The sequence below is a fragment of the Bombina bombina genome, chromosome 12, assembly GCF_027579735.1.
Source record: "Bombina bombina isolate aBomBom1 chromosome 12, aBomBom1.pri, whole genome shotgun sequence".
Lineage (NCBI taxonomy): Eukaryota > Metazoa > Chordata > Amphibia > Anura > Bombinatoridae > Bombina > Bombina bombina.
Genome location: NC_069510.1, coordinates 68581117 through 68593872, shown reverse-complemented (window position 1 = coordinate 68593872; position 12756 = coordinate 68581117). Strand labels below are relative to the sequence as shown.

General features: G+C 41.8%; 1 protein-coding gene across 1 annotated transcript in view; it reads right to left on the bottom strand.

Annotated features, from left to right (window-relative positions):
- Nucleotides 1-12756, bottom strand: part of LOC128642972 (dual specificity testis-specific protein kinase 2) — a 152126-nt gene that overhangs the window by 55506 nt on the left and 83864 nt on the right. The window lies entirely within an intron of this gene.

The following is a 12756-nucleotide window of genomic DNA, read 5'->3' as shown; positions in this document are numbered from 1 at the left end:
GCAGCCCCTATGTCAGCCACATACGCACCTCAGACATCAGATCCTGCAGCCCCTATGTCAGCCACATACACACCTCAGTCATCAAATCTTGCAGCCCCTATGTCAGCCACATACGCACCTCAGACATCAGATCCTGCAGCCCCTATGTCAGACACATACGCACCTCAGACATCAGAGCCTGCAACCCCTATGTCAACCACATACACACCTCAGACATCAGAACCTGCAGCCCCTCTGTCAACCACATACACATCTCAGATCCTGCAGCCCCTATATCAGCCACATACGCACTTCAGACATCTGCAGTCCCTATGTCAGCCACATACACACCTCAGACATCAGAACCTGCAGCCCCTCTGTCAGACACATACAAACCTCAGACATCAGAACCTGCAGCCCCTCTGTCAGCCACATACAAACCTCAGATATCAGATGCTGCAGCCCCTCTGTCAGCCACATACACACCTCAGACATCAGATCCTGAAGCCCCTATGTCAGCCACATAGGCACCTCCGACATCTGTAGTCCCTATCTCAGCCACATACACACCTCAGACATCAGATCCTGCAGCCCCTATGTCAGCCACATACGCACCTCAGATATCAGATTTTGCAGCCCCTATGTCAGCCACATACGCACCTCAGACATCTGCAGTCCCTATGTCAGCCACATACACACCTCAGACATCAGAAACTGCAGCCCCTATGTCAGCCACATACACACCTCAGACATCAGAACCTGCAGCCCCTCTGTCAGACACATACACACCTCAGACAACAGAACCTGCAGCCCCTCTGTCAGCCACATACGCACCTCAGACATCAGATCCTGCAGCCCTTATGTCAGCCACATACGCACCTCAGACATCAGATCCTGCAACCCCTATGTCACCCACATCCCCACGTCAGACATCAGATCCTGCAGCCGCTATGTTAGCTACATACACACCTGAGACATCAGATTCTCCTCCCAACTGGAGAAATTTATGAACCATCTTAATTAGAATGATTAGAACATTAAATTGAAATGCCAAGCCAACCAAACTTCAAATATTTTCTTAGATTTGGAAATATATATAGAAAATTATTTAATTTTAATAAAAAAATCATTTAAAACCAGTTAGCACTAAGTTATATAGAACTTTACAGTTTTCATCTAAAAAATTGGATTTTTAACGTTCCAAAGAGTCAACTCTTAAACTCTGCTTTCGACGCGTTTCACCCTTTCCAGTGGAATTTGTTATTGTGTGTTATCACAATATTTCTTTTATATTTTGGAACTGTTTTTAACCCGGGTTAATTTTTATACACCAAGAGCAAGCACCCTATAATTCCTGCATGAGTGGCACTAAGTGCAGGACCTAAGTTATCCATCAGAATACAAGTCTCTTTTCTCAGCGCTATCAACCCATAACGGATGTCAAAATCAGATGCCATCGGTCACGTGGGGTGAACGTGCGGTTGCAGAAAACGCTTAAGGAGTAACGGAGCCACTCACATCCTCCTATAACAACAGAACTGTTGAGGGAAACAGGTTACAAATAAATCCACATAGACAGTGTAAAAAAGGATCCTAGCATTTGGTGGTAACTTATTATCTTGTTTGTGACGGAACTGTATGATACCAAGTAAAATATTAGCTGATCTTCCAATATTGGGCATTTGAGTAGGCTGAAAGATCCGATGGTGGTATATTTCAACCGATATATTTGTATCAGAGGCTTATAAGCTAAAAACAAGAGAATCTGGCACATTTAAACTTTTAAACTGGGAAGTGTATCAGTTACTAACGAGTAACTGAAAAATCAGATACATTTGGACTTTCTTATTGTTTCACATTAATTATTGGCATATATGACATATTGTCTTTTAAAGGGAGACGTCCCTACCTTTTTAGAGTAATTACTCCAGATAGACTAATAAATGTTTTAAATATTTACACTATTGTATTATTGATATCTTCAGCTGGTTAGCGCCATCACCAAAAAAAATTTGGTTTACTATTAAACACAAGCCTGATTCTGACCAAAGCCTGAACAAAGGAATGAACGTCTGGCAAGTCTGCCAGATGTTTATGCAAAAGAATTGACAGAGCCGAGATCTGACCCTTCAGATTACTGACTAACTTTCATCCAGGCCCACCTGAAGAAAGGACAGAAGGCAGGGAACCCTCAACTAACTCCAAGAGAAGCCCAAAGATTCACACCAATGAAAGGTATATACTCCACACCTTATGGAAATCTTGCGAGTTACCGGCTTACGAGCCTGAAGCATAGTATCAATAACACTTTCAGAAAAAAACATGCCTAGACAATACTAGGTGTTTCGGTCTCCAAGCAGTCAGCTTCAGAGAAACTAGCTTTTGATGAAGAAAAGGACCCTGAAGTAGCAGGTTCTTCCTCAGAGAAAAAAGAAAAAAGGTAAAGACGACATAGAAACCATGTACACAACCCAACTCTGAAGCCTGCTCCTGATACAGGTAGTCACCCGAGGATGAAAGGCAAACAGAAGAAAAAGGGAGATCAGACCGATCCCAAGCAACCGCTAGAGCGCCCCTGAATTGCTTGTAGTCACTAAAAATGGGTCCGAACAAGCTAGATGGTTAGATGAGACGTCATCAGAACCAACTCCAGGATCCCCAACTGAAAATTATCAATGAGAGTACCTCCGGATGAAGAGGACCCCCCTAGGAGTACGTTCGCCAGATCAGGTATCAGCCTCCCAGTTGTCCACACCTGGGAGAGGGTCGCATAAATAAGGAAGTGAGAGATTCCACTCACCAAAAGATGCAGTTTGCCTCCTCATTGCTAAGGAACTCCATGTTCCTGCCTGATGCCCCCCAAAAATGTAGTCCGAAAGAATCTGATAAACCGGACTATTATGACATTGAAAATTGTACTCAACTCTTAAATGGTTAATGAAGAGTAGACACTGACTAATCCAGATTCCGAGATCTCTTAATGGACCTCAAACTGCTACCCAACCAGCAGATTGGTATCTGAGGTAACAAACTACCAGAAAGGTCTTAAGAACATGTGCCTGAGACAGAGGAACCTGAACGAGCCACCAGGACAGAGAGGTGAAGGGAACCTGCCCTATGACAAATCAAGGAGAAATACTCTGCTTCTGATCTGTGTATTTGAGATAATGCCTAGAAAAGGCATTGATATAGAAAGGATAGAAGAAGGGATAAAGACCCTGCTCTATAATGAACTCATAACTCTGAGTTCTTAAGTAGTTACCATAACCGTTGTGCTATGAGAAACACTTAACAAGATATGCAGATTGTAGTAATCTCCATAATTACTTAACTTCTGCTTAGGAAAGCTAGCTGTCAACAGAAACATACCCCAGATGAGAAAGCAGTAGCTTTACCTGGGTTCAAACCCACAGCCTTCAGCGTCAACAAACCACTACACAACATCGAAATTAGGTTGGACAAGGAGTCTTACCAATAAGAGGCTGCAACAGCAAAAACAGATATTGACGGCGGAAAAGAAGCCATGGGCCCAGCAAGTCTTGCTGGCCACTGGTAGCCATCGAAAATCCTGATGTGGAAACATCTTTCTTAAAGGGACAGTATACTATAAAATTGTTTTTACCCTAATGTGTTTCCAATAACTTTTTTATCAGATGCAGAGTATAAAATGTATGAGATTTGCTTTTTTTAAGTCTTATTTGTGTATATGAATTATCTGATTTTGTGTTTTGAAGCCACAACCTAATAAAATGGGTTGAGCTTGTAGGTATAATCAGATATCATTACTTTATCACATTGTGCACATATACATGCTTCTTTATTTTATATCTGTCCATAAACCAATCACCAATACTTGGAGAGAACAATGGAAAATTAACATTGTATTACCTTATCTCTTCTATAACCCACTGGGAGTGTAATTTCTTCTACTGGCTTTGTTTACACAGCATACCACAGACTAAATAAACTATTTCAAATGCCAATATAATGGTAAAGGAAATACTTGTAAACAATTTAATACACTCCAGCAGGTAAAGTGGATCATTGGGAACAAATTAAAGGGGATTTTTTTTTTTAGTAAACTGTCCCTTTAAGTAACCATTACTTATCCAAAGAATCCTTGAAAAAGGAACTAACATCTAGGGGAAAAGGACAGTTTCTCGGCTAGGGTGGATATTACACAAAACACTTATAAAGAAAACTTTCTCAGAGGATTATAGAAATACCTCACACTGCTGCAATCTGGGTTAGCAGAAGGAGGGAAACAAACTAAGTTCAGGACTCTTCTAAGTAAAAAAACACACTTGGTGACAAAAGGCAAGTCTGGAAGCTGTGTCAAAAAGGAAATAACAATAAGGAAACAGCCCAGCACTTACAGCCCTAACCCTTGTAACGAAAACAGGTGTGAAAAACATACTGCGCCATCCAAGGTCTAATCCCTCACAAAATAACAGACAGAGGGAATATGCTATAAATATGTGCCCAAAAACTCTAATCACTATAAGGGTCCGTAAAAACCGACTGAGTAGGGAAATTAAGTGTGAGAGAACGTATTACCCCAATACCTAATCCCCACACACCATAAGACCAGGGTTAGCAATAGAAATACCCTGCTATGGGAGCGGCAAAATTCCATTTTGTAGCTGCTGAGCCGCAATATATCTGAAGAACAGGTATATAAACTTAATAAAATATCAACCCCTTCAGGAGGTCACAGGTCCCACCAGGTCCCTGACTTTCCAGTCCTGTCTTCAAAAAATCTTCCTGTGAAATATATATGAAAAGGACTTACCCTCCAGGGTCTTCAGCTGTGGAGCAGTCACAGCAGCTTCAGGTCTGTTAGCCTCATCCAACTGCTAACAGGGATCTGAAGAAAAAAGAAAAACTGAGTAATCAACCCTTGTTTTCTATATAGGGGTAGCATAAATGTTGGAAGGTAAGCAAGGACTACCTCGCCGTCTTCCAACTGCTAAAAGCCACCATTACTCTAACTAAAGAGATTGACATGGACACAGCATTGGCCCAATCCTTGCTTGCAGGGAAAAGTAACCATAAAAGGATTAAATATCTTCAGACACATCTTTGCACATCCTGGATGATAGAGGCAAAGAATGACTGGGGGTTGTGGGTAAGGGAAGTGACACTAAACAGCTCTGCTGGGGTGCTCTTTGTCTCCTCCTGCTGGCCAGGAGTTGAATTCCCACTAGTAATTGGAATGAAATTGTGGACTCCATGCCATTGGAAAGAAGATACAGGTAGCACTCAGTTTACGCCTGGGTTAGGTTCCAGAAGGAATGGTTGTAAATCGAAACCGTTGTAAATTGAAACCCAGTTTATAATGTAAGTCAATGGGAAGTGAGGGAGATAGGTTCCAGAACCCTCTCAAAATTGTCATAAGTAACACCTAATACATTATTTTTAAAGCTTTGAAATGAAGACTTTAAATGCTAAACAGCATTATAAACCTAATAAAATAATCACACAACACAGAATATATAATTAAATTAAACTAAGTTAAATGAACAAAAACATTTGCTAAACAGCATTATAAACCTAATAAAAATAATCACACAACACAGAATATATAATTAAACTAAGTTAAATGAACAAAAACATTTGCTAAACAGCATTATAAACCTAATAAAATAATCACACAACACAGACTTCACTTGCATTTTTCTGCAAACAGTTCTTTCTATGCATTCCAATCTGGACTGATTTATAGACTGGAAGATCTTGTTCCTTTGAAATCTGCTCGATAGCTCAGGTCTGGTTAAACTGATTAATTTCAGCTTGCTTGGCTTTGCTGCAACACAAGCGGACAGCTCCACCTACTGGCTATTTTAATAAATGCACTGCTTCTCAATGCTTTTCAATAGCAGTCACATGACTGGAAAACAGGTTGTTATTCTGAAATGGTGTAAATTGAACCGTTGTAAAACGAGGGCCACCTGTAGATATTATTAACCAACATTGGAATAGCCTAAAAGGGACACTAGTTTAACTAACAATTTACCAGATAAACCTAAAATACTGTTTAAAAAAATTGCTAATCCAAAGGATAAACTTACGCACAGTTTTTTAATTTGAAGGAAAACATGGTTGGAAGGGTGAGGAAAAAGGCTTTTATAGATGTGTTTTTTACGAGGGGTGCAAAGAACCGTAAGAAGAATTCAATAAATCTCTTGGAGTGTTCATGTAATTTACAGTACATTGGTCGCACATCCCGCAAACTAGCAACGAGATTTTATGAACATGCATATAATATTAAAAAGAGGCTTTAGAGATCACTCACTATCAAATCATTTTAAATTAACCCCTTGAGTGCTAATGACGGCTGAGTCGTTGCAAATTGTCATACATCCAAAGCACTAAAGCCACCATCAAAATTCTTTGTTTAAAAGACCTTTATTTTCATTAGTTGGGTCCAAAAATTACAGGAACAACGTTTCGAACCTACAATAGGCTCTTAGTCATGTACACTGAGTGCGTCGCAAATTGTCCCAGTCAGGTGCTGACGAAGGCTCAGAGCAATCGCTAGCACTCACCCACCTTGAGGACAATCTGGGGGCTCTCTTCTACTCCCACCCCAGCGATCTGGCCTGTATATGTCAGAGTGCAAAAATAATCACACCTTTATTATTAGCAAAAAATAATAAAAAGTCCACAAGTCAAATAACAAGCCAGGAATCAAAACCAGAACTGGTAGTCAGACGAGCCGAGTCAGGAGCCAAAGCAAATAGTCAGACGAGCCGGAATCAGGAACAAGGAGAACAGCAGAGTCAGGAACAAGCCAGGGATCAGGAACCAGGAGGGACGTCAGACAGCCAGGTAATACACAGGAGCTCTCACAAACAGGTCTGAGACAACGCAAGGGCAAAGCATACTGAGCAGAGGCCCTTTAAATAATAAGTGATGACATCAGAATACTGAGACTGCATCCTGTCTCACACGGATGATGTACACCAGTCTGGCCATAAAAGGAAGTGCAGGAAATGAGCAGCATCACACAGTATGCACCAGAGTCAGGAAGAGAGGCAAGTAAAATGGCTGCCAGCAGCACATGGCAAACAGATCAGGGAAAAAACCCTGACAGTACCCTCCCCTCAACAACCCCCCCCCCCCACGGGAGGACAAAAGGCTTATTGGGGTAGGCACGGAGGAGGGCGGGAGCATGAACATCAGAGGAGGGAACCCATGAATGCTCCTCCGGACTGTAGCCCCTCCAGTGAACCAAATACTGTACGCAGTCCCTGGACAAACGAGAGCCAATAATGCTGCTGACCTCATACTCCTCATGGTTGTCAACAAAGATAGGGCGGGGACGAGGCAACACAGTGGTAAACTGATTACAAACCAATGGTTTCAAGAGGGAGACATGAAAAACATTGGAGATGCGCATAGCAGGAGGAAGGTCAAGAGCGTAGGCCACAGGATTGACCCGTCGGAGTATTCTAAAAGGACCAACATAACGGGGAGCCAGTTTATTGGAAGGCACACGAAGGTTCAAGTTGCGGGAGGACAGCCAAACTCTCTCACCAACCTGGTAGGAAGGCGCGGGCAGACGCCTACGATCAGCCTGGAACTTTTGGCGCTGCATAGAACAATGAAGGCAATCCTGAATCTGCACCCACGTGGAACGGAGTTGCCAGAGATGCTCCTCCAAAGCCGGAATACCCTGAGACATGAATAAATCGGGCAACAAGGATGGTTGAAACCCATAATTCGCCATGAACGGGGATAACTTGGAGGAAGCATTAATAGCACTATTACAAGCAAACTCTGCCCAAGGTAACAGTTCAGACCAAATATTGTGGTGATTTGAGACATAGCAGCTTGATTAGACCGTTCAGCAGCCCCATTGGATTGAGGGTGATATGCCGAGGAGAAGGAAAGCTGGATCCCCATTTGAGCACAAAAGGAACGCCAAAATCTGGAGACAAACTGGCTACCCCGGTCCGACACTATCTCCTTGGTTAACCCATGTAAACGAAAGACCTCCCGGGCAAAAATTGAAGCAAGCTCCTGAGCGGTAGGAAACTTCTTCTAGGGAATGCAATGTGACATTTTAGAAAAACGGTCAACCACCATAAGGATAACAGTATTGCCATTGGAAACAGGGAGCTCGACAATGAAGTCCATGGAAAGATGTGTCCAAGGACGCTCATCATTAGCAATAGGATGAAGAAGACCCACAGGAAGGCATTGAGGAGTCTTATTCTGTGCACAAACTAAGCAGGAGGCAACATATGCAGCAACATCAGAACAAAGAGCTGGCCACCAGAAATGTCGAGTGACAGACTAAATCATTTGGTTCTTGCCTGGGTGACCTGCGGCTTTAGGATAGTGGTAAGTGTGCAAAAGTTTAGTTCGAAGATTCTCAGGAACAAAAACACTTACCACTAGGTTTCTCAGGAGGTGCATTGGTTTGTGCAGCCAGGATCTCCTCCCCCAAGGGAGAAGTCAAATTAGTACGTATGGTAGCCAAAATATGATCAGGAGGTATAACTGGAGTACGTACAGACTCCTCCTTGGACAGAGGCAAAAATTGTCGAGAGAGGGCATCAGCCCTAACATTCTTACTACCAGGCAGGTAGGAGACCACATAATTAAACCAAGAAACAAATAGAGCCCATCTGGCCTGTCGGGGCGACAAACGTTTTGCTTCAGATAGACAAGTTAAATTCTTGTGGTCAGTAAGAATGAGCACTGGCACGCTAGTACCCTCCAGAAGATGCCTCCATTCCTTGAGTGTCAAAATTATGGCCAGTAATTCCCTGTCGCCAATTTCATAATTGCACTCCGCTGGAAACAACGGAACAGGAGGCTTCTGCAAGCACTCCTTGAAAGAGGGCCTCTCACTTAGTCTGATGTCAATTAGGATAAAAAAAAAAAAAGACACCAATGCCTCGAGATCTTCTGGTAAATCTCTGGCAGCAACTTCGTCCTTAATCGCATCAGAGAGCCCATGAAAGAAGGCGGCAACAAGGGCTTCATTGTTCCAACCTACCTCTGCGGCAAGCGTACGGAACTCAATGGCATACTGAGCAACAGATCTTGTACCTTGCTGAATAGACATGAGTCATTTAGCAGCAGAGGAGGAGCGAGCCGGAACATCAAATACCCTTCGAAAGGAGGCCACAAATTCAGGGTAATTTGAAATCACAGGTTTATTAGTCTCCCACAAGGGATTAGCCCAGGCAAGAGCTGTGTCAGAGAGTAACGAGATGAGAAATCCCACCTTAGCTCTGTCAGAGGGAAACGCCTGAGGTAACATCTCAAAGTAAATGCCCACCTGGTTCAAAAACCCTCTGCACTGATTAGGATCGCCTCCATATCGGTGAGGTAGAGGGGCAGAACCGGACATGCTCCTGGTAGGACTAGGTGCAGCAGCGGAAACAGGAGCACCCATAACTTGCGTGACATTTTGGTCTAAATGTGCAGTGCGAGTCAGCAGGGTTTGCAGGGAAAGTGCAAATTGATCCAAACGGTGATCCTGTTCATCCATCCTGGAAATTATGGCAGGTAAAGGTGGATTATTAGCACCATCAGGATTCATGGCCCTTGCGTAATGTCAGGGTGCCAGGAATCAGACTAAGACAAGAAGTGCAAAAATAATCACACCTTTATTAATAGCAAAAAATAATAAAAAGTCCACAAGTCAAATAACAAGCCAGGAATCAAAACCAGAATTGGTAGTCAGACGAGCCGAGTCAGGAGCCAAAGCGAATAGTCAGACGAGCCGGAATCAGGAACAAGGAGAACAGCAGAGTCAGGAACAAGCCAGGGATCAGGAACCAGGAGGGATGTCAGACAGCCAGGTAATACACAGGAGCTCTCACAAACAGGTCTGAGACAATGCAAGGGCAAAGCATACTGAACAGAGGCCCTTTAAATAATAAGTGATGACATCACAATTCTGAGACTGCATCCTGTCTCACACGTATGATGTACACCAGTCTGGCCATAAAAAGAAGTGCAGGAAATGAGCAGCATCACACAGTATGCACCAGAGTCAGGAAGGTGAGTAAAATGGCTGCCAGCAGCACATGGCAAACAGATCAAGGAAAAACCCTGAGAGTATAGTGACAGGCATCACTGAGGCTTGACGTTTCATGTAGTGACGTCACCGCACAATGACGTGATGACGTCACCGCACAATGACGTGATGATGTCATCGCGCAACTTTATTTAAAATTAACAATGACAAGTATAGGGAGATGAGGCATGCTGCTTAGAAGCCTGTATCTCAGGCATCTAAGCAGCTACAGACCCCTAAGACCCACTGTTGGAAAGGTAACCTTTCCAACAGTATAAGTATTGGGGCTCTGTAAGAAAGTATAAAAAGAAAAAAATATATATATTTAAAAAAAAATTCAAAACCAGCTTAGCACCCAGGTGGGAAATGGCTTAGCAGCCAAAGGGTTAACTAAGGATTTCGAACTGCATCACTTTTTGTAAGTAGATATTTGATCAGATCCTAGATAGCTTAGTGGGCTAATACTATAAGAAAGAAAATATTTTGCTTACTACTGTATATATAAGTGTTCGAACCCTAATTTTTCCATTAAATTATTATAATAAACAAGATTTCTTTATTATTAAAATAAAATGTTTTTTTACAAAGGTTTTTTCATAAAAACATAATTATGTAATATAAATATATAAACAATTTACTGATAACTATTAGGTTAAAAAAAAGGTTTGGTGCATTGGTCTAATACATTTTTTATTATTATTATTATTATTATTATTATTATTATTTAAAAAATTAATAATTTGATCAATAAAAATGAGAGTTTGAATCCCTTTTAATCTTACTAAGTGATATATAAATCTTATGTATTTTATGCATTTTTACATACATTTTTTCTGTATTCTATATGCCTCGAGATGTATAATGTAATAGTTTTAAGTATATGATACCCTTTCAGTTAACAATCCTTAAATTAATCAGTAAGATACTTCTTAAATGCTGAGGTGTACTGTTTCCATTGACAACAAAACAGTTACAACATGTGAGATATCACATGATGGACTCTGTATCACATGATCGGCGAATTACCCAATTGGACATAAGGGCTGAGGGTACAGCTGATTATACTTGAAAAAGCTGGAGGACATCTGGTGAAAAGATTGTTGGATATTTGTTTTTAAGGACTGTAAGACTGATTCACTGAAAGCAATACAGCGCAAGATTACAGCCTAGTAACCGCCTTGATAGCCTGTTAAGTATAGCTCTGTTTGCTAACTTATACAGATTAGCAGCCGGACGATCTTGTTAACAATGAACTGTATATTGTCTTTATGTCCTATATATTTTAAAGAAACCTTTAAAAACAGAATTTATGCTTACCTGATAAATTACTTTCTCCAACGGTGTGTCCGGTCCACGGCGTCATCCTTACTTGTGGGATATTCTCTTCCCCAACAGGAAATGGCAAAGAGCCCAGCAAAGCTGGTCACATGATCCCTCCTAGGCTCCGCCTTCCCCAGTCATTCGACCGACGTAAAGGAGGAATATGCATAGGAGAAATCATATGATACCGTGGTGACTGTAGTTAGAGAAAATAATTCATCAGACCTGATTAAAAAACCAGGGCGGGCCGTGGACCGGACACACCGTTGGAGAAAGTAATTTATCAGGTAAGCATAAATTCTGTTTTCTCCAACATAGGTGTGTCCGGTCCACGGCGTCATCCTTACTTGTGGGAACCAATACCAAAGCTTTAGGACACGGATGATGGGAGGGAGCAAATCAGGTCACCTAGATGGAAGGCACCACGGCTTGCAAAACCTTTCTCCCACAAATAGCCTCAGAAGAAGCAAAAGTATCAAATTTGTAAAATTTGGTAAAAGTGTGCAGTGAAGACCAAGTCGCTGCCTTACATATCTGATCAACAGAAGCCTCGTTCTTGAAGGCCCATGTGGAAGCCACAGTCCTAGTAGAGTGAGCTGTGATTCTTTCAGGAGGCTGCCGTCCGGCAGTCTCATAAGCCAATCGGATGATGCTTTTAAGCCAAAAAGAGAGAGAGGTAGAAGTTGCTTTTTGACCTCTCCTTTTACCAGAATAAACAACAAACAAGGAAGATGTTTGTCTGAAATCCTTTGTGGCCTCTAAATAGAATTTTAGAGCACGAACTACATCCAAATAGTGCAACAAACGTTCCTTCTTTGAAACTGGATTCGGACACAAAGAAGGTACAACTATCTCCTGGTTAATATTTTTGTTAGAAACAACTTTCGGAAGGAAACCAGGTTTAGTACGCAAAACCACCTTATCTGCATGGAACACCAGATAAGGAGGAGAACACTGCAGAGCAGATAACTCTGAAACTCTTCTAGCAGAAGAAATTGCAACCAAAAACAAAACTTTCCAAGATAATAACTTAATATCTACGGAATGTAAGGGTTCAAACGGAACCCCTTGAAGAACTGAAAGAACTAAATTGAGACTCCAAGGAGGAGTCAAAGGTTTGTAAACAGGCTTGATTCTAACCAGAGCCTGAACATCTGGCACAGCCGCCAGCTTTTTGTGAAGTAAAACAGATAAAGCAGAAATCTGTCCCTTCAAAGAACTTGCAGATAATCCTTTCTCCAAACCCTCTTGTAGAAAGGATAGAATCTTAGGAATTTTTATCCTGTTCCATGGGAATCCTTTCGATTCGCACCAACAGATATATTTCTTCCATACTTTATGGTAAATTTTTCTAGTTACAGGCTTTCTAGCCTGAATAAGAGTATCAATGACAGAATCTGAGAACCCACGCTTTGATA